General features: G+C 44.7%; 4 non-coding genes across 4 annotated transcripts; all 4 read left to right on the forward strand.

Annotated features, from left to right (window-relative positions):
• The first annotated feature begins 5,983 nt into the window (after positions 1–5,983).
• On the forward strand, positions 5,984–6,055 carry trnah-gug (transfer RNA histidin (anticodon GUG)). Its single transcript has one exon. It is a non-coding gene; the product is annotated as a tRNA-His (tRNA).
• A 10,524-nt stretch (positions 6,056–16,579) lies between these two features.
• trnah-gug (transfer RNA histidin (anticodon GUG)) lies at positions 16,580–16,651 on the forward strand. The gene has a single exon. It is a non-coding gene; the product is annotated as a tRNA-His (tRNA).
• Positions 16,652–18,713: 2,062 nt separating this feature from the next.
• Positions 18,714–18,785, forward strand: trnah-gug (transfer RNA histidin (anticodon GUG)). Its single transcript has one exon. It is a non-coding gene; the product is annotated as a tRNA-His (tRNA).
• A 1,458-nt stretch (positions 18,786–20,243) lies between these two features.
• On the forward strand, positions 20,244–20,459 carry LOC137299302 (small nucleolar RNA U3). Its single transcript, XR_010957874.1, has one exon. It is a non-coding gene; the product is annotated as a small nucleolar RNA U3 (small nucleolar RNA).
• Positions 20,460–22,969: the final 2,510 nt, after the last annotated feature.

Below are 22,969 nucleotides of genomic sequence, written 5' to 3' on the forward strand. Positions count from 1 at the left end.
TGAAGGGTGATATTCAACTAGCAAAAAAAAAGTAGTTAGCATCATTTGGTCCGTCCAAACAATTCAGCTTGGAAGTTACGGAACGTCGTTACAAGGACCCATAGGGGTGCGGCCGACAAAGCCACTTAAGTCATGTGCTACGATCATGAATGAGATTGCGTTTCGGAATACCGCGGGAGGGCGTGGTCGGGTCTCTCCCTGTTCCCGTAGCCTTGGCGCGTTCTCCTTGCTTCCTCGTGGCGTTGCCAAGGCTGCGAGGTAGAATTTTTAAAAGAAAACGATAATAAAATCGGAACCGTAGCCGGCAAGAAGAGCGTTTATTGAGGTAAAATAAATAATAATAGCCAGGATTATATTATAACAACACTCTGTAACCAAACCTGGCACTAATTTGTCAAATTCGACGGTTGGAATTGAATTGGAGGTGGGAGAGGGGCAAAATGGCGCCCAACCCCATCTTCCCATAATGGGGACAGGGCCCTGGGGAGGGGCAGCATTAAACCACGGGCATTTAACCCTTTCCAGAGTATTAGGGGTCCCATCAATTTGCGTATATATATAAGGCTGTTGACAGTGATGATTTAGGATTTATCCCCCAAGGAGGCAACAGTGCTAAGAACGGCCCCTTTCAAACCTCCATGCTCACAGCATTCAAACAAATAAGAACAACTTAGCGCAAACAGCACTGAGTTATCTGGGCTTTGAGGGGCACCTGTGACGCTAGGGCTGCACCTTTTGTACTCTGCATTGTCTCATTTCCACTCCACCATGGTTTTTTCTAACCCCATATAAGAACAGACTTTAATTTATATAGTTCCTTTCACAACCTCAGGATGTCCCAAAGAGCTTTAAAGTCAATGGAGTACTTTTGAAATGTAGTCACTGTTCTAATGTAGGAAATGTGACAGCCAATTTGCAGACGGCAAGGTCCCACAAACCACAGAGTGATAATGACCAGATGATCTTTTTTTTAGTGATGTTGGTTAAGGGATAAATGATGGCCAGGACACCGGGGAGAACTCCTCTGCAAGAGCAGTCCACCTGAAAAGGCAGACAGAGCCTCAGTTTAATGTCTCATCCGAAAGACGGCACCTCCAATTAGAAATTTGATCAGACTAATCCTTAAATAGAGGGAATTAGAATCCAAATCAGATGGGATTATGTGCTCAAATTTCTAGAGTGGGATTTGAACCCCAACCTCCTGACTCAGGTGAGAATGCTACCACTGAGCCAAGGCTGACAACTTTTTAGATAGATATTCATTGGATACAGTCTCTTTTCAACCTTTCTTCAGCTGAATTATAACTTTAATGTGACAGTCTTGGCTCAGTGATAGCACTCTCACCCCTGACCCATACCAAAACCCCACCAGGCACTGTGTTTCCATCTCTGTCCCAGCTGCTGCCCCACTCTCCCTTCTTCCTCTTCCCCTGCCCAATGCCCCATTGGCAACCTGCTCCATTTGTCCCTCACCGTCATGGGCTCGATGGGCCGAATGGCCTCCTTCTGTGCTGAAACCATTCTTTGATTCTATGATCTACAACCCCTTGACCCAATCTCTCCTAGTTTGAATCTCCTTCCTGCCCCTTTGCTCCTGTCCCTTACTCTTCCATTGTTCTGATCTTCTCCCAGTCCATCTCCCTTTACTTTGGCCTTTGACGCCTACCTCTCCTGGTTTCAATCTTCTTCTCCCTGCCTTACTTATCCTCCAGTTCCCATCTGCCTCACTCCCAGGTCCCAGCCCCGTTGTCCCTCAGTTCCTTTCTACCTCCTGCTTTTGTGTTGTGATTCTTCTGTACATGAAACACATGAAGATGTTTCATAGATCTGCTCAGTATTAAAGACGTTTATGAAGCAAAATGCAGTTTTTCTTTTAGCTTTCATATAAGCATTGATTGTAAGTTCATTTTGTACTGAGTTCCTACTTTTTGTTTGATTTGTTTTAGGATGTCTCACCTGGTACCACTCCCTGTGCCCTGCCCTGTACAACTTGGTTCAATGAAGGCTGATACACCAGGGTCACAGTTACAACAATTTGTTAGAGAGGGCAACCACACCAAGGTGAAAAAAATCCTAAAGAAAGGTGGGAATCTTGCATTTGAGGATTCTGTATTAAGGTTGGGCATGGACTTTGGATTTACTGTATAAATTTATTGAATTTATTATTTTTGTTAAGAAAGAAATGGACTTAGTGCTAAGCTGTCTCTGTAAATGTCTTTGTACAGCCTAATGTTGCTGAAAAATTTGCAGATGAAATAATTATCATAGAATCATAAAATATTACAGCACAGCACTAAAACAGGCTGTTTGACCTATCAGGTGTGCACCATTGTTATTCTCCCTTTGAGCAACCCGGTCTAAAATCACACGCCTACTCCCTCCTCACAACCTTTCATTTTCCTCTTTTTCAAGCAAAAAAATCAAATTTCTTTTTAAAATAATGTATGGACTGTGCTTCACCACCAGCCCGAAAACTTACACAAGTGTATGTGATGCAAAATAAAAGCTTATTAATTTTGCCAGTTGTTAGTCATTTGCAACATTTTAAACTATATGGCTTCCCCAATGGTTTGATTGGTAAAGGCAGTGTGTAACTAAACTATGCAGACCAGCTGTTTTAATAGCTGGTTGGTGCTGAATTAGCTGGGGTACAATACAAATAGCGTCGATACCCTGGGCTAGGGAGGGGAAAATCAGCCAGGATCTCTGCTGCTGATTGCTATCCAGTGACTCTTGCTGGGAAACAACAGCTGAAGAGGCAGAGGAGTTTAGGGAAGGAATTCTGGAGCATGGGGCCTAGGCGGCTGAAGGCACAGCCACAAATGGTGGGAAGAAGGGGGCGGATGCTTAAGAGACCGGAGACAGGAATGAAGAGTTGGGGGGGGCGGTTATAACGCAGGAGATACAAGAGATTACAGGAGATACAAGTTATAGAGATATGGAGAGGCGAGAGCACGGATGGATTTAAGATGAGAATTTTAAACTTGAGGTGTTGAAGCCAATAAATTATGGCGGTTGGAAGGTGACAGGATCAGATGCGGTTGTAATGATTCCACATCATAGTCAAATAGCCTGCTGGTATTCACTGTCTATGCCACATGGGTGAGCTACTGGAGGGTAGGCATCGACTTTGGAACCTTACCTCAGCCACAGATAAAGCAGCCCACTTGATTGGCACCCCATCCACCACCCTAAACATTCACTCCCTTCACCATCGGCGCACAGTTGCTGCAGTGTGTACCATCCACAGGATGCACTGCAGCAACTCGCCAAGGCTTCTTCGACAGCACCTCCCAAACCCACGACCTCTACCACCTAGAAGGACAAGAGCAGCAGGCACATGGGAACAACACCACCTGCACGTTCCCCTCCCAAGTCACACACCATCCCGACTTAGAAATATATCGCCGTTCCTTCATCGTCGCTGGGTCAAAATCCTGGAACTCCCTTCCTAACAGCACAGTGGGAGAACCGTCACCACACGGACTGCAGCGGTTCAAGAAGGTGGCTCACCACCACCTTCTCCAGGGCAATTAGGGATGGGCAATAAATGCCGGCCTCGCCAGCGACGCCCACATCCCATGAACGAATTTTTAAAAAGTCAAAAGTAAAGGTAAAATAAAATCTATCTCTATTCATAAAAAATTGCTGAATGTCTCTTTTGAGCCAGTATGTTGGTTAGTAATTAACATGATCTTTGGAAATTAGGCCTCATTCTTGGCTGTGTTAGTTCAGCTTGTTATCAGTATCGTATTTCCATGCTACAGGTGGATTAACTAATTAATTGCTGTGTTTCCTTGGAATAATAAGTCTGTGTAGTTTGGTAACCATTTTATTATTAATGTTTCTTGTACTATACATATTCAAACAGTTATACCATTGTAACAGTACTGAACATTAGTGAAACAAATTCTTCTAGTACCAAATGCAGCAAAATCATCATTAATGCTTGAATTCGGAGAATTACAAGAACTGGTAAACCTTTTGCTTTCTTACTGAGATTCTTCTGAACTATGGAGTAATTCAATTAACCCTTCTCACTCAGACGGTTCCAGAATACTCACTTTATCCTAGCAATACCATGATTTAAGCGATATTGTTCAGTTTGGTACATTCCTCTGAAAATACTGAATAACACGCAGTATTAGAAGTGTACAGAAAATTGTTTTTGTATATGTTTTATTAATGTAAAGTGACAACTCCCCTAATGGCTCAGTTATCAAAGAGTCATGCAGACAACAAGGTCCCACATTGGATTCCAGATCTGTACTGTGCCCCCGCACTATCCCTGGCCCTGCAATTTATTTCCTTTCAAATACTTACCCAGATCCGTTTTGAAAGCCACAAATTAATCTGCCTCCCTCCGACCCCGGCAGTGCATTCCAGATCCTAACTGTGTAAAAAAGCTTTTCCTCATGTCACCTTTGGTTCTTTTGCCAATCACCTATCAATCTATGTCCTCTGGTTTTTGACCCATCCGCCAATGGGAACAGTTTCTCTCTACCTACTCTGTCTCGACCCTTCATGATTTTGAATGTGTGGACAATGTATGGACAAGCTTGCCTGTGACTTCTACTGCCCAACACTCACTATAAAGACTCTCAAATGATAATGGTCTCTGGTGTCAATGGAAGGATACTCCATTAAGGAGGTGAACTCTTTTGGGGGAGGGATGGGAGAGATTTTTTCTTAAAGGAAGATATAGGCCCATTGCCATGTAATTACTCGTCCAAATTGCCTTGACAGATTCAACTCGAGCTGGCTAAGGGCGTAATGAATTGTACTGATCATAAGTAATAACCTGTGTGTTCCCATTTTGGCGGCCACTGTGCTGCCAAATTACAACAGAGTGGGCACCTTGATCCAGATGGATCCTGTCCATATCCAGTGTACTCATGTATAGTGGAAAAAGAATTTAGCATCTTTTCCAAAGCTTGGCTTCCTTATTCCAACGGCATCGCAGACCCACAAAAATGTGCGTTTTTACAATTCCATTGCCAGGATTACGAGACCGGTTTTAGTTATGTAATAGTGGAAAGCTGGACCTGCGCATTTTGCTGTCAGCGGGACTTTATAAAGGCAGAGCCCAGTGCACCTACAGAGATGGGCTGTCCAGTACCTAATGTAAAACCAAGACAGCACCGCATGGAAGTCGCTCTCTATTATAGAAGCACAAAAAATCTTTTGTGTCTGTGCGGGGAGGAGCCAAAAGAAGGCAAAGATATTCCCCCTCCCTCTTCACAGGGGCACATGGGAACCTGCAAAGATCAAGGAGAAAATAAGTTGCAAAATAGAGATTTTTATTAAACTAGGCCTTTGAAGTTTGTTGAAGTTAGAGGTGGCAATTAAGGAGTGAATAACTTTCGGTGGTTTTAACATGTAGGTTGTTGATGCATCTCTGGGCATAGAGACATAATTTAGTTTTATTCAGCAGAATATTCAAGCACCCACAGCTTTGATTGCGTGAGGAGTTTGTTTAAATGTTAAATGATCTCATACTTAGAAGGGGATGCGTAACTTTATTTTACTGAGATGCTGCTCTGTCATTATTAATGACAGAAAACCACTGCCTGATTTTATAAATCGTGCAAACTAAGCCTGTTTCTGAGCAGTGCTCTTCCCAGCAGCGGGAGTAGCAACATCGAATCTAAATTGACTTTGCTCCGACTCCGGGACTACTGTATCACCCCGGCTCGGACAGTGTAACGGCCTTGAAATTTATCCGGCTACTTAACCTTCCCCACGTTTCTGCAATTTGCAGTGGCTTTGTGCAAAAATAAATTCTTATTCGGAAAGTGGCCAGCACAAATTAACTGTGAAATCAGGAGAACAAGATATTCTGCGAATCAGATATAAAGTTACTGAAGAAAACGGTTATTTATCGCCGTGTTTAATAACGATGTCAATTTCATAGATTGAGATTTCCACCTTGCTGTATTTGAGGCTGATTTTCAGCAATTTTTTCACATGGCCCATGTAGCACGCCGTGATCGTATAGTGGTTAGTACTCTGCGTTGTGGCCGCAGCAACCTCGGTTCGAATCCGAGTCACGGCATTGCGGCTAAAGCAATGACACGGCAATGGGTTCTTATTTTATTCATTAGGCAAGTATTATGTAACACGTTGCTTCAATCACTATTTATTACAAATTTAGTTTATTTTAATACAGAAAAAAAGTAGCCCAGTCTCGTTTCAGAATGAATGTATAATTAAGTCAGAAACTTTTCACCTTTTAATTTTTTGCTCTCCTGGAAAGTTTTGCTCGTGTTGAGTTGTGGTCCCAGGGTGCGGGGTGTATCTAGCAGTGGCTGTTATTTATGATGTGGAGATGCCGGTGATGGACTGGGGTTGACAATTGTAAACAATTTTACAACACCAAGTTATAGTCCAGCAATTTTATTTTAAATTCACAAGCTTTGTGAATTATTAATGACAGAAGCTACCTCCTTCCTCAGGTGAACATCGTTCACCTGACGAAGGAGGTAGCCTCCGAAAGCTTGTGAATTTAAAATAAAATTGCTGGACTATAACTTGGTGTTGTAAAATTGTTTACAGCTGTTATTTATGTCAGCGGTGACTATGAGTACTAGCAAGCTATTTGACTGTAGGATTCTTGACAGTCAAGCTTGATCCCCAGCTTACTCAAAGTACATATATATACACTTGGAAATATACTCCCAACAGGGTCAGTGTCATTTTTTTTAAAAAAAGGATTTGAGAGTTATTTAAAAATTTTGTCTTTTAAAACAAAGCAAATTTGCACGTGTTTTAAATGCCACAGGCTAAAACCACTTAAACAAATGAGTTTATTTACTAATGAGCTAACCAACCCTTGAAGTTGTGTAATAAAGCCAGATGAGCCATTGTGTGGAATGTTATGGCTCACAGTTTATTTTGAACTGAAACATTTATGGTTAATTGTCTCATATTAGGCCCAGCAAGTAAAGATGGCCCATTTTCACTTTGAGAATAACTAGAAATGTTTTCTTTAAACCCACACCCCACAGCAAAGGAGGGGTAGCTGGTTTTATTGATAGGCCTACTGGTAAATCAATGAATGGAGAAGAAATTACATGGACTGCCTACCCACTGGCTGAGAATGGACAGACAGAGAGAGAGAGAGAGAAACAGACAAAAGGACACTTGGGCAGTCAGCCAGCTAGATCTGGGGAGGAAGCCTGGCTTGGTGAGGAGAAACTTCTCATCTCAAGGCAAGAGCTAGTCAGAATCAGAAGGCTGACTGGGAAAAGTTAAGCAAGACCTTTAATAAGGACAGTGTGGGGTATTTAAAAAAAATATTTTTCTTGTTCAGGAAGAGGGTTCTGTAGTTGGTTAAATCAAGGTGCGATTTGATCACACTTGTTACTCTTTACGATAACTTGCTGTCTGTAAATAAAGCAGCTTAAAGATTCATGCTTGGCCTCATCCCTAAAGTTTTTCAGTCTGCCTTCAGAATGATTGGAGACGACAAGATATTCAGTTCGGATCACAAAGGAGTCGCATGGTTACACTATTGCATTATGTTATTATATAATTAAATTGTGGGCAGTACAGGCACACACCTGAACATAGGAAGCTCGTCACGTTTATGGGAGTGACCAGCATCGAAGTACCCGCGAGAATTTCTAAGGAAGACTCAAGATTTGTAACAAGGGTCACTGCACAGCAATAAGAAGCAGAAACTCTATCCAATTTTCAAAATCATTAATATTTGAACATCTTGGCTTTTTCTTGTTTAAGACCCATCAGTTTTTGTTAGGAAGATTGTGCAGCGATTATGAAAACCAATGCTGTGACTCCAATTAAAAAGCCCGGGTAGTGTAGCCACAAGGCAAAGTATCATGCACTATAGGATCATGACGTGTTGCCCAAGTAGTAATTAAAACTACTTGTGGAGCCACAAGGTAGAGTGTTAAGCACTATAGGTTCACGGCATGCTGCCTGGAGAACAGGAACGTTTCTGGTTCTTAGGCACAGTAAATGGGCACAAGTAATACTTAAAACTATTTTGTGGTTGTAGAATAATGTTGGGCTGATAAACAGCAGAGCCTATATAGCACGCCGTGATCGTATAGTGGTTAGTACTCTGCGTTGTGGCCGCAGCAACCTCGGTTCGACTCCAAGTCATGGTATTGTGAATAAGTAATGACACAGCAATGGGCTCAGATTTTATTCAGAAATTGATATTATCTGACATGTTGCTTCAATCAAACAATATATTAGAAAAATTCAAGTATTGCAATGGTATTCATAAGACTTAATCATCCTATAATTAAATTAAAAACATGTCACTTTCATCAACAAGGTAGCTATATTTGGTGAACATGAAACCAATTTCTTTAATTATAAATATATTTTTAAATATTGAGGTTTATATTTGCAACTTAGAGTATGCTGGAATACTGATTTAACTTCACTTTAGCCTACTACAGTAATAACTTGAAGCAATTTTATAATTCAGTTATATTTTAAATCGCTGCTTATCACCAATTTTCATCTGTGCTTTTCTCTTCTCCTGAGACAGTGATTGATACTAAAGCATGGTTTTGAAGTGTTGAGCAGCCTCCAATATTGGCCATTATTCATGTGTGATTGCTGACTATGGTCGTCAGCAGGCTATTTGTCCAGAGGAGGATTGACAACCAAACCTGATCTTCTCTTCACTCAAAATCCACAAATATGCACTCCCATCAGGTTTGCTGGAGGGTGATGAGAAGAAGAAACTCTATCCAATTTTCCCCACAGGAGCTCTGAGATAAATTGCAGCACCTGGACCCCACCCCTCCTCCCATCCCCAGTGCAATGATCAGCCAGCATAACAGAAAGGTTATGTTATCGTATAATTAAATTATGGGTAGTACAGGCCACACACCTGAACGTAGGAGGCTCGGCATCAGCACCAAAGTACGTGAGAGAATATCAGTGGAATACTCGATATTTGTAACAAGGGTCACTGCACAGCAATAAGCAGAAACTCTCACTGATTTTCCCCACACTATCCGAGGAATGCTGCGACCAATTGTAGCAAGCTGACTTGCCCTGACAGAGATCAGTTAAGACAACACAAAAGAAGAATCCAATCTGGGACATTCCTGTACTGTTTCGCTCAACTATTCACTGGATAAGCTCACTAAGCCACTAGGTGAACAGAATTGTTAATGTTTGAAGGTGTCAGCTTTTTCTTGGTTAAAATCGTTCAGTCTTGTTAGGAAGAATGTGCAGTGAAAACCAAAGCCCTATGCTCTGCCTCCAATTAAAAAGCCAGTGCAGCTACAAGGTAGCGTGTTAAGTACTATAGGATCATGGCATGCTGTCTAAAGAACAGGAACGTTTCTGGTTCTTATGCACGGTAAGACTTAAAATTATTTTGTGGTTGTAGAATAACATTGGGCTACTAACTACCCGTGCCTGTGTAGCATGCTGTGATCGTATAGTGGTTAGTACTCTGTGCTATAACCACAGCAACCTTGGTTCAAATCCAAGTCATGGTATTGTGGATGTGTAATGATATGGCAAAGGGCTCTGATTTTATCAGCCTCCAGTATTGGCCATTATTCATGTGCGATTGGTGACTATGAGCGTCAGCAAGCTATTTGCTCATAGGTGGATTAACAACCAAACCCTATCCTATCCTCACTCAAAATCCACATGTGTGCACCCCCATCAGGGTTGATGGAGGGCAATAAAAAGTAGGAACTTATCCAATTTTCCCCACGCTATCACAGAAGCTCGGAGACCAATTTTTTTTTCAAAACATATACTTTATTCATAAAATTTGCAACAATACACACAAAACAGTTGTCATATCACATTTCAAACGTACACAATACAGATTATACAATTTGCAGGTTACATCAAGTACAGTTCAATGAACACATTGTACATAATTACAGTTCATGACACTCTAGGGTGCCTCATTGCATTACACTCTACAGATTATTGATTACTGGTACGTTACAGATTCATTGCAGATACATCACAGATTCATTACAGGTACATTACATCAGTTTGAATTTTACATTCTGCCCGAGGGGCTATTTCCCTGATTGCATCCCCTCGGTATACAATGGCGGGAAGGCTCTAAACGGTTGCCTATCCCCACAGGGCCCTTGCGGCGGCCGCACCCAGCCTCAGTGCATCCCTGAGCACGTAGTCCTCGACCTTGGAATGTGCCAGTCTGCAGCACTCGGTCGAGGACAGCTCCTTGCACTGGAAGATCAGCAAGTTTCGGGCAGACCAAAGGGTGTCTTTCACCGAGTTGATGGTCTTCCAGCAGCAGTTGATGTCTGTCTCGGTGTGCGTCCCCGGGAACAGCCCGTAGAGCACAGAGTCCTGTGTTACGGAACTGCTCGGGACGAACCTGGACAGATACCACTGCATCTCTCTCCAGACCTTCTTTGCAAAAGCACATTCCAGAAGGAGATGGACGACGGTCTCGTCTCCACCGCAGCCTCCTCGGGGACAGCGCGCGGTGGCGCTGAGACTCCGGGAGTGTATGAAGGATCTGACGGGAAGGGCCCTTCTCAACACCAGCCAAGCTAAGCCTTGGTGCTTGTTTGACAGCTCTGGCGATGTGGCGTTCTGCCAAATGACATTGACAGTCTGCTCGGGGAACCAACCGACAGGATCCACCATCTCCTTTTCCCGCAGGGTCTCGAGGACGTTACGTGCGGACCACTTGCTGATCGCCTTGTGGTAAAAGATGTTTTTCTGCACAAACTTCTCCACGAAGGACAGGTGGGGCGGAACGGTCCAACTGGATGAAGCGTGCTGTGGCAGCGTGGCCAGTCCCATCCTTCGCAACACTGGGGACTGGTAGAACCTCAGCACGTAGTGACACTTCGTGTTTGCGTACTGAGGGTCTAAGCACATCTTAATGCAGCCGCACACAAAGGTGGCCATCAGGATGAGGGCCACGTTGGGGACGCCTTTCCCCCCTTTCTCTGGAGATTTGTACATTGTGTCCCTGCGGACGCAGTCCATTTTTGATCTCCAGATAAAGTGGAAGATGGCTCGGGTGACTGTCGCGGCGCAGGAGCGAGGTATGGGCCAGACCTGCGCCACGTACAGCAACACCGAGAGCACCTCGCACCTGATGACCGGGTTCTTGCCCACGATTGAGAAGGATCGTCGATCCCACAGTCCCAGTTTCTGCTTGACCTTGGCAATACGCTCCTCTCAGTTTTTGATGCACGCCCCAGCCCCCCCGAACCAGATCCCCAGCACCTTCAGGTAATCCGACCTGACGGGGAAGGGGACAAAGGATCGGTCGGTCCAGTTCCCAAAGAACATGGCCTTGCTCTTGGTACGATTTACCCTGGCCCCCGAGGCCAGTTCGAACTGGTCGCAGATACTCATCAATCTGCGGACCGACAGCTGATCCGAGCAAAAGACGGCGACGTCGTCCATGTACAGGGAGGCCTTGACCTTGTACCACCTGAACAGCCCCTCCCCCCAATGCAATGATCAGCCAGCACAACGCAAAGATGTTCTATTGTTACACCCTTGGGTTATGTTATCATAGAATTACATAGAATGTACAGCAATATACAATACAGTTGGTCCAGCATGACCTCTTTTGAAATCCTGCTGACTAGTCTTTATTATATTTTCGGTTTCTATATGTTTTTCTTTTACATCTTTGAGTAAGGATTCCATTATCTTTCCTACCACCGATGTTAAGTTAATTGGTCTATAGTTCCCTGGTATTAGAATCATAGAAAGGTTACAGCACGGAAGGAGGCCATTCAGCCAGTCGAGTCTGTGCCAGCTCTAAGAGCAATCCAGCTAATCCCACTCTCCCGCCCTATCCCAGTAGCCCTGCAATTTTTTTTCCTTTCAAGTACTTATCCAGTTCCCTTTTCAAAGCCATGATTGAATCTGCCTCCACTGGCAGTGCATTCCAGATCCTAACCACTCGCTGTGTAAAAAAGTTTTTCCTCCTGTCACCTTTGGTTCTTTTGCCAAGCACCTTAAATCTATGCCCTCTGCTTCTTGACCCTTGTGCCAACGGGAACGGTTTCTCTCTATCGATTCTGTCTAGACCCTTCATGATTTTAAATACCTCTGTCAAATCTCCTCTCAATCTTCTCTGTTCCAAGGAGAACAACCCTAGCTTCTCCAGTCTGTCCAAGTAACTTCAATTCTTAGGAAGAATGTGCAGTGAAAACCAAAGCCCAATGCTCTGACTCCAATTAAAAAGCCAGCGTAGGCACAAGGTAGAGTATTAGCACTATAGGATCACGGCATGCTGCCTGGAGAACAGGAACATTTCTGGTTGTTGTGCACAGAAAATGGGCACAACTAGTAATTAACACTATTTTGTTGTGTACTTTAGAATAATGTTCGGCTACTGAGCACCAGGCCCTATTAGCATGTACATGATTGTATAGTGGTTAGTACTCTGCATCATGGCCGCAGCAACCTCGATTCGTAGTCTGAGTCACAGCATGTGGGTAAGTAATAAAACAGAAATACACTTAGATTTTATACTTACCTGGCAGGGGAGAGTCCGTGATCCAAAAGGCAGATCTCTGAGGACGAGGATGAGGCTAGATAGTCAGAAGCAGCTATAACCCGTTGGAGCTTTGCTAACGTAGAGGTGGATCCTAATGCTGGCCAGGGACCGGTCTAAAACCTTTTCCCAGTAGGGTGAAAACGATCTTTTTTGCAGCGGACATGGCAGCCAGAGCTTCCTGAGCACCTGGACACAGGGTGCGCAACACCGTCAGGCTGACCACAAGGACGGCGGCGGACCGTTTTCGTGAGGAAGGTTCTTTTCGTAGCCTGTGGATTCGAGGCAGCAGACATCTGCCTGCAGGACTTCCCGAGAAGCGGATATTTCGACGTGACCTTCAGGGATGTCGCAGGATGCCTGAAGATGCCCCAGGCCTTCAAGGAGAAGGGGAAGGAAGCGCCGTTGTCGCTCCTCACTGCGGAGCTGCTCTTCGCACTCCCGCAGGAGAAGGAACGGAAGCTAACAGTCCACATGTTCAACCTGCATGTGCCCCTCATGGATGTGCTGATGTTCCTCAAGAGATATGTGGACGGAGCGGATTGGAGCATTGACATCGAGGACATGAGCGAGATCTGGACGAGCATGAGGAGCATCCAGGCGACACTGATGGCCGATGCCAACGGAAACATCATCCACCTCCCGTCAAGTTTCGCAATTGGGACGAGTCGTGGGTATGTGGTGTACCGGGGCAGCCCAGAGTGTGTCGATCCTGTGCCAAACCTGGGCACAAGGCGGCCTCCTGCAAGGCGGTGATCTGCAGGAAAGAGGGCCTTCAGACACTGGATTGTCAGGAGGCCAAGTGCTGCAACCTGTATGAAGAGGCAGGTCACCTGTACAAGACTTGCCCAAAACGCAGACACAGCTTTGCACGGGTAGCGAGAGGCGAAGTGATGCAGGAGAAGAGAGCAGCAGTCGTGGCTGCCCCAAAGGAGGCCAGACCGCTCCCCCCGACTACGGCCCCACGTGAAAGAGCCCAAGACCAGGAGGACAAAGAGCAGGAAGGGAGAGTCATCCAAACCCCGATACTCAGAGGTCTTAGAGTACAGCGAGCAGGAGAGCATGGATCGGCCGCTAACTTTAGACGAGCTGACAAAGGCTGTCCAGTCCTTTGAGAAGAGTAGAACTCCCGGAAACGATGGCTTAACGGTTGAGTTGTACTTGGTTCTGTGGGACTGGATAGGCCCAGATTTACCGGAAGTGTACAGGGGTATGCTTCTGGCAGGCAGCACATCAGAGTCCATGAGGAAAGGCATCATCTCCCTAATCTACAAGCGGAAGTGGGAGAGGGAAGAAATCAGAAATTGGCAACCCATTTCCTTGCTAAATGTCAACTACAAAATTCTGTCTGAGGCCATTGCCAACAGGCTTGAGTCTGCTCTGGAGCTGGTGATCCACCTGGATCAGACCTGTACGGTACCTGGCCAGAAGATCTCTGATAGCCTTGCGCTGCTCAGGGATACGATTGTCTACGTACAGGACATGGGGCCTCATCAGCCTGGACCAGGAGAAGGCCTTCGACAGAATATCCCACACGTACATGATGGATGTGCTGAAATGGGGTTTGGGGATGGAATTCGCGATTGGATACAACTGCTCTACACGGACATCTGCAGCTCAGTCCTAATCAATAGATGGGAGTTGGAGAGCTTTCCGATCAGATCTGGAGTCAGGCAGGGCTGCCCTCTGTCTACGGTCTTGTTCGTATGTTGTATTGAGACTTTTGCCACATCCATCAGAATGGACGCAGGTATCAGAGGGTTGACGATTCCAGGCAGCGGAGGCTCTTAAGGCTTCCCTGTACATGGACGACGTCACCGTCTTTTGCTCCGATCAGCGATTGGTATACAGACTGATGGACATCTGCGACTGTTTCGAGCTAGCCTCGAGGGCCAAAGTGAACCGAAGTAAGAGTGAAGCCATGTTCTTTGGCAGGTGGGAGACCCGATCATTTGTCCCCTGCCCATCACACTGAGAAGACTAGGTCTGGCCACACTGGCCGAGCAGACGCAGGACATCCCGTCCAGCTGGACCGTCTTCCTTCCCCCTCACCTGTCCTAGGTGGAGAAGTTCCTGAGGAGGAACCTCTTCGACCACAAGGCTGTCTGACAGTGATGGGCACGGAACGTTCTAAGAGTCCTGCAGGGAAAGGAGAGGGTGGATCCGATCGTGCAGTTGCCCGACCAGATGGTCAATGCCATTTGGCAGAACGTCTCATTGCCAGAACTGACCAACAGGCACCAGGATGTTGCTTGGATGGTGGTAAGAAGTGCCCTCCCAGCGCGGTCCTTCCAACACGGAATCACAGCACCACCGCAAGCGGCCCTCGAGGCTGCGGCGGGGACAAGACCGTCGTCCACCTCCTGATGGACTGCCCCTTTGTGCAGAAGGTGTGGAGAGAGATGTATTGGTATCTGTCCCGGTTCATACCCAACAGTTCGGTAACAGAGGACACTGTGCTCTATGGGCTGTTCCCCAGGACACATACCGAGACAGATATTACCTGCTGCTGGAAGACCATCAACTCGGTGAAGGAGGCCCTTTGGTTCGCCCGAAACCTGTTGGTCTTCCAACTGAAGGAGCTGTCCATGACCGAGTTTTGCCGACTGGCACACTCCAAGGTCCAGGAGTACGTGCTGCGGGACACACTGTAGCGAGGTACGGCCTACGCAAAGGCTGTATGGGGAAAGACCACCTTGTGAGGCTACCCCACTTTGTATTGTACAGAATGTATTAGAAGATATATACCGTGTTTTGAATTCTAATAATGAGATCATACTGTGTACGATCTGCATTGTATTGTTTTGAACTGCATTGCTTGGAATTGTGTCCTTTTACATTGAACTGTGTGTATCTTTAAATTTTATGAAATAAAGTATATTTTGAAGTATAAAAAAAATGCGTTCAGATTTTATTCAGAAACTGGAATTAATTGATGTGTACACCAGCTACGGAATGTTAGAGTTCTCATTGCAAAGTTGCTGGATTTTGGTCTTCTAATTGGACAGAGGCAGTGCTTGTGAAGGCAGTCAGGGCACGAGGGCAAGTGGAAAAATCAACATTACTCTAAACCTGACAACTAAACCTGATCCTCTCCTCACTCGAAATCCACAGTTATGCACTCCCACCGGGGTTGCTGGAGGCTGATGAGAAGTAGGCACTGTATCCAATTTTCCCCTCGCTATCACAGGAGCTCTGAGACCAATTGTAGCACCGGGACACCCCCTGCCCCCCACCCCCAATGCAACGATCAGCCAGCACAACACAAAGGTGTTGTATTGTTACACCCTTGGATTATGTTATCGTATAATTAAATTATGGGTAGTGCAGGCCACACACCTGAAAGTAGGAAGCTCGGCAATAGCACTGTATCAATGAGATCATAGTGTATACAATCTGTTCTGTATTGCTTTGAACTGCTGTGCTGCATTTTGTGCCCTATATTTGAACTGTGTGTAAACTGTGCGTATCTTTAAATTTTATGAAATAAATATATTTTCAAATTAAACAAAAGTTTGGCATCAGCACCAAAGTACCCAAGAGAATATCTATGGAAGACTCGATATTTGTAACAAGGGTCACTGCACAACGATAAGAAGCAGAAACTCTATCCAATTTCCCTTTTACTATCCCAGAGATGCTGAGATCAATTGTAGCAAGCTGACTCGCCCTGGCAGAGATCAGTTAAGACAGCACAAAATGAGGATCCAATCTGGGATGTTCCTGTACGGTGTGGCTCAGCTATTCACTGGATAAGCTCACAGAGCCACTCGGAGAAAAGAATTGTTAATGTTTGAAGGTGTCGTCTTTTTCTTGTTTAAATTCCTTCAGTTTTTGTTAGGATGTGCAGTGAAAACCAAAGCCCAATGCTTTGACCCCAATTAAAAAGCCAGTGTAGCTACAAGGTAGAGTATTAAGCACTATAGGATCACGGCATGCTGCCTGGAGAACAGGAACATTTCTGGTTCTTGTGTGCAGAAATGAGGCACAAGTAGTAATTAAAACTATTTTGTTGTGCACTTTAGCACAATGTTGGAATACTGTGTCCCAAAGTCCATGTAGCACGCCGTGATCGTATAGTGGTTAGTACTCTGCGTTGTGGCCGCAGCAACCTCGGTTCGAATCCGAGTCACGGCATTGTGGATAAGCAATGATATGGCCATGGGCTTGGATTTTATTCAGAACCTGAAATGAACTGACATATTGCTTCAATTTATTAATAGAATTGAAGTAATTCAATGGTATTAGAAAAAAGTGTATTATGAGACTTAATCAACCTATAATTAAATTAAAAAGAACATTTCACCTTTAATCTTAGCTTAAGTAAACTTTATTGAGTTCTTCGATGAAGTAATGGAGAGGGCAGAAATTAGTGCAGTGGGTTTGATGTTATGTATATGGCACCTCAAAAGGCATTAGCTAAAGTGCCACTTCATCAACTTGTTAGGCCTCAGCTGGCATAGTAAAAGCAAAATATTGCGGATGCTGGAAATCGGAAATAAAAACAGAAAATGCTCGAAATATTCAGCAAGTCAGGCAGCATCTGTGGAGAAAGAAAGAGTTAACATTTCAGGTCAATGACCCTTCATCAGAACTGGTAGAAGTTGAAGATTAAATAGTTTTTTAAGCAAATACAGAGCAAGGGAAAGGGGGGAGGAAGGGGAGGGAGAAAAGAACAAAAGGGAAGGTCTCCGATGGGGTGGAGGGCAGAAGGGATTAAATGACAAAAGGGATGATGGTGCAAGGCAAGGAGGACAAATAAAGAAACAAAAGACGGGTCTAGAGGAGCTGCAAATGGCAACATCAGAACCATTACCAGCATCTGCTGTCCGAAAAAATGGGAGCAGTGGTTATGATTTGAAGTTATTGAAATCAATATTGAGTCCAGAAGATTGTAAAGTGCCTAGTCAAAAGATGAGCTGCTGTTCCTTGAGCTTCAATGGAAGTGTAAGAGGCCGAGGACAGAGAGGTCAGAGTGGGAGTGGCACAGGGAATTAAAATGGCAAGCAACCGGCAGTTAGGGACACTGAGCTGAGGTGTTCAGCAAAGCGATCACCCAATCTGCGTTTGGTCTCCACAATGTATAATGCTCAACAAATTGCAATTAAAAGATCAGAAAAAAATACTTTGCTTCTTGCTACGCCTGAAAATCTGGTTGAGAATAGGAGACCCTCCAAATAAGCGCAAATGGAGGATACTCAATTTTGAGAGTCGGGGTGTGACCAGGTTTGTGGGCGGAGATTCGTTCAGGTGGAGGGTTTGATGGATGGATGGAAGTAAAATATGGAGGAGACTCTGGAGTATTGTAGTTAGGCGCTTAACTCACGCCCAAAATGACGCCATTTTTAAAAGGCACGAATTTTGTTTCCGCCCAGACTTAAACCTGCCCCCCCTGCAGCCATGCAATCTTCCAGAGAAGCAAAAAAAGCGCAGGCCATTTTAGGAAAAAGCTCTGTGAAATCCCTCTTCACCGCCTGCAGACAATCAGGAAAGCTCCAAGAAACCACAATGATTTAATTAATTTAGGTGCTTTCTTCTGTGAGAATGAAACCAAAAATGTTAACATTTTTAAATTATGAAAAATTCTTTTAATACTTTTGCCTGCTAAAAATTTGAAGGCATTTTAATATTTTATTATTGATTAAAATACTTTTACTCACCAATTTTCCTTGTTAAATAATGAAACTATTGCAGCCACAATACAATAGTATCAAGCACTCACTATACGACCATAGCTTGCTACCCGGCTCATCTGCTCTCGGACAAAAGCTTCTTTCAAGTTTCGCCGTAAAATAATGAGTGGTACAAAAACTAGAATCAACCCGAGCCCCATTCACCCGACAATGAGCCGAGCTTTCGCCAACATAAAATGTGCCCCCTATTTAAAGCGGCAAAAGGAATGAATATATTGGTTCTCAGATCGATTCAAAAATGCAATTTGTTTCAGGCGAAATTAATTATTTGTCCATTTTCTGGAGGTAGGCGTATAATTCTACCGAGAGATTGGTAACTAAAGGCGAGCAGAGAGAACAGATACTTTGTAAATCGGATAGAACGTTAAGAAGTGCCTGCTGTTCAGTAGTGTTGAGGCATTGTATCAGTGAGAATGATAATCAATTCATTGATAATAATTTAATTGGAAATATTGTTACACATGGCACTAATTTTCAGCGCTTTATTCTCACGGCCCATGTAGCACGCCGTGATCGTATAGTGGTTAGTACTCTGCGTTGTGGCCGCAGCAACCTCGGTTCGAATCCGAGTCACGGCATTGCGGTTATGCAATGACACGGCAATGGGTCTGTTTTTTAATGATATAATTTTACAACAAATGCTTTGGTGTCTGTTTAGATTGAAGAGTCACAATGTTATCATATTAAAGGTTTAACCAATTTACTTCGTTTGCTCTGCAAAATACTGCTAGAAATACTGCCAAAATGCTAGAAATCTGAAATAAAAACAGAAGATGCTGGATCTGTGACCTGAAACGTTAACTCTGTTTCTCTCGCCACAGATGCTGCCTCCCCTGCTGAGTGTTTCCAGCATTTTCTGTTTTTATTTTTAACCTTTTTTTAAAGTCCCAGTTTCATTTTTGTTACACTTTAGATTTCAAATAGCAATAGTAGAATATGTACGGGCGCCTGTGTTATATACTGGCCCAAAACTCAACTATTTTCTTCTGTGTTGCCTAAGTAACATGTCAAGGCTGACTTTATAGCAATTGTAAACAATTTTACAACACCAAGTTCACCTGAGGAAGGAGGTAGCCTCCGAAAGCTTGTGAATTTAAAATAAAATTGCTGGACTATAACTTGGTGTTGTAAAATTGTTTACAATTGTCAACCCCAGTCCATCACCGGCATCTCCACATCATGACTTTATAGCAGCCAGTGTTCAGTGCTGTGGATGAAGTCACATGTTTGACTCTCAACTTTTAAATGGTTCAGGTTATTTGGTGAAGTAGCAATTTACTCATAATATTTCGTTAAATCTTCTTTATTAATGAAGATATTTTTCATAATTTTGGTAAGATCTCAATGGGCCCCTGCCAGCCGATAGGCTACCCTATTTACCGAACAATAATGGGTGTAGAAGCAGCTGCAGTTAGTCCGTTATTGCATCTGGCCTCAAAAGGGGTTGGGTGATTAATTTCCTAAATTATAATTTTGCTAAAATGCTCAAAATTTTCACCTTGGGAAATTTACATTACATTCATATTTAAAAACATGTCCTTGAAATGAAATGCTATTCAGTGAGAGTTGGAGTTAAGAAAATAGCTCCATTTTGTCACATTATTCATGTGTCATCCTGGTCGGCGAGTGGCCGCCGGCTATTCGATGGCGGAGAGCATCATAACGGAACCGGTGCTGTCCTCAGGCCGTCTTCCCAATGCGGATTTCCAGCAGGGGTCACTGGATAGCGATCCTTCAACTATCAGACCGTGAATAGAAGCTCCATAGTGCAGCGGTGCTGCCCCGCCCCACTCAAACTTGAGCTTTGATTGCACAAGCTGACTATTATGCAGATTTCTATTTGACTTTGAATACTGTTTACAGTTTGCTTCGCCTCTGTGTTTTACTTGTTTAAAAATATGAGTTCTTTGTAGACTTATTGTTACCGTATCTTCATCTATTAAAAACATTGAGGTAAAGTATGCATGTGAATTTCACATGGGGACTGTGATGTGTATCTCTGGTATTGGCACCTGCGCTTGTGCTGATATTTTGTTAAGACTATACTTTTAGGGATCATTTCTATAGTTTTTTTTCTAGAGAAATGTGTTTCTAGAGTGTTTGGTCTCACTAACCACGAGGAGGATTTACAGTGTTCTCTTCTGAGCAGGAAGCAGGTAGTGAGTGCTGCTTTTGGCAGCTGCACTCTACCATTGATGAGTGTTCCTTCTCTCTCATAGAGAGCTGGAGGAAGAGGACACAGTCTGAGTGGTTAGTCTTGAACTTTACAAAAACAGACTTATATATTTTGAAGTGTTTGTGTATATGATAGTGAGAAGCTGCTTGTGTTTTGCTGGGACCAGCTGTCAGTCCGCAGATTGGTGATCATCTGCGACCAGTTTGAACTGGTATCGGGAGCCAGGGTAAATCGTAGCAAGAGCGAGGCCATGTTCTTTGGGAACTGGACCGACCAATCCTTTGTCCCCTTCACATTATGTAAGGAATCTTACAACACCAGGTTATAGTCCAACTGTTCTATTTGAAAATCACAAGCTTTCGGAGGCTTTCTCCTTCGTCAGGTGAGCGAGTGTGGGATTCCATGGAAGGTTGCCGCATTTATAGTCAGAGAACAATACCTGGTGATTACAGATAATCTTTCCAACTGCCCGTTGTCAAGGCAATCAAAGTGTTCAGACAGAGTGATGTTACCTACAGGACCCCCGAATACAGACTGCCAGAACAAAAGACAGACAGAGAGAGAGAGAGAAACATCCGAAAGGAAGAGAAAGACAGAGAATGACCCGTTGTGTTAAAAACAGATAACTTTTTTTCGCTGGTGGGGTTACGTGTAGCGTGACATGAACCCAAGATCCCGGTTGAGGCCGTCCTCATGGGTGCGGAACTTGGCTATCAATTTCTGTTCGACAATTTTGCGTTGTCGTGTGTCTCGAAGGCCGCCTTGGAGAACGCTTACCCGAAGATCGGTGGCTGAATGTCCCTGACTGCTGAAGTGTTCCCCGACTGGGAGGGAACCCTCCTGTCTGGCGATTGTTGCACGGTGTCCGTTCATCTGTTGTTGCAGTGTCTGCATGGTCTCACCAATGTACCATGCTCCAGGGCATCCTTTCCTGCAACGTATGAGGTAGACAACGTTGGCCGAGTCACAGGAGTATGAACCATGTACCTGGTGGGTGGTGTCTGTGTCGATGATCTGGCATGTCTTGCAGAGGTTGCCGTGGCAGGGTTGTGTGGTGTCGTGGACGCTGTTCTCCTGAAAGCTGGGTAATTTGCTGCGAACGATGGTCTGTTTGAGGTTGGGTGGCTGTTTGAAGGCGAGTAGTGGAGGTGTGGGGATGGCCTTAGCGAGGTGTTCGTCGTCATCGATGACATGTTGAAGGCTGCGGAGAACATGGCGTAGTTTCTCCGCTCCGGGGAAGTACTGGACTACGAAGGGTACTCTGTTGGTTGCGTTCCGTGTTAGTCTTCTGAGGAGGTCTATGCGATTTTTCACTGTGGCCCGTCGGAACTGTCAATCGACGAGTCGAGCGTCATATCCCGTTCTTACGAGGGCGCTTTCACATTAGTGTTTGTCAATAGTAATTGGGTGCCGCCTATTTGTAGCATACGTTCTGTATAAGATGCTCCACTCCAACTGATTATTGGGTCCGCGCTGACATTCAAGACCGAGCGGCTGGAGGTCTTCCAGCATCTCCCGATGCTGCTGACGACCTCCAGGCCGGTCGTTCTCGCCAGACACTTCAACTGCATCGTCGATGCGGCTGGACATTCCAGCAGGGCCCACGGAATACTGGACAATACGTCCAAACTCCTGATGGAAGTGGTGAAAGTCTTCCCCGACCAGATGGTCAATGCCATTTGGCAGAACGTCTCGTCACCGGAACTGACCAACAGACACCAGAATGTAACCTGGATGGTGATGAGAAGGGCCCTCCCAATGTGGTCCTTCCAACACGTACGGAATCTCAGTGCCACTGAGAGCTGCCCTTGAGGCTGCGGACGAGGACGAGACTGTCGTCCACCTCCTGATGGACTGCCCCTTTGCACAAAAGTTGTGGAAAGAGATGCGTTGGTATCTGTCCCAGTTCGGTAACACAGGACACCGTGCTCTGAGGGCTGTTCCCCGGGGGGGACCCCGAGATAGATATCAACTGCTGCTGGCAGATCATCACCTCGGTGAAGGAGGCCCTTTGGTCTGCCTGAAACCTGTTGGTCTTCCAGCTGAAGGAGGTGTCCACAACCGAGTGTTGCCGACTGCCGCCGACTGCCACACGCCAAGGTCTGGGAGTACATGCTGCGGGACACACTGAAGCGAAGTGTGGCCCAAGCAAAGGCTCTATGGGGAAAGGCCACTGTGTAAGGCCACTCCATTTTGTATTGTACAGAATGTATTAGGAGATTTGTACTGTGTACGATCTGTATTGTATTGCTTTGAACTACGTTGCTTGAAATTGTGTCTTTTTACATTGAACTGTGTGTATCTTTAAATTTTATGAAAAAAAGTTTATTTTGAGCTAAAAAAAATTCCCAAAATGTGGACTTCAGTTTATTTTTTACCAACCTAACTCTTGGGGTCTATACAGTAACACTTCTTGGTTAATATTTGACTGACTTATATAGATGACGTATAATGTCACACTGAGTGGTGAATATGAAAAGCATATGTCACGTGACACTGCGTGCTGGGTTGTCAGTGACACATATAGAAGCTTCCCGATCAAATCTGGAGTCATGCAGGGCTGTCCTCTCTCCTACGTTTTGTTCG

This window comes from Heptranchias perlo, chromosome 28 (genome assembly GCF_035084215.1).
Source record: "Heptranchias perlo isolate sHepPer1 chromosome 28, sHepPer1.hap1, whole genome shotgun sequence".
Taxonomy (NCBI): Eukaryota; Metazoa; Chordata; class Chondrichthyes; order Hexanchiformes; family Hexanchidae; genus Heptranchias; species Heptranchias perlo.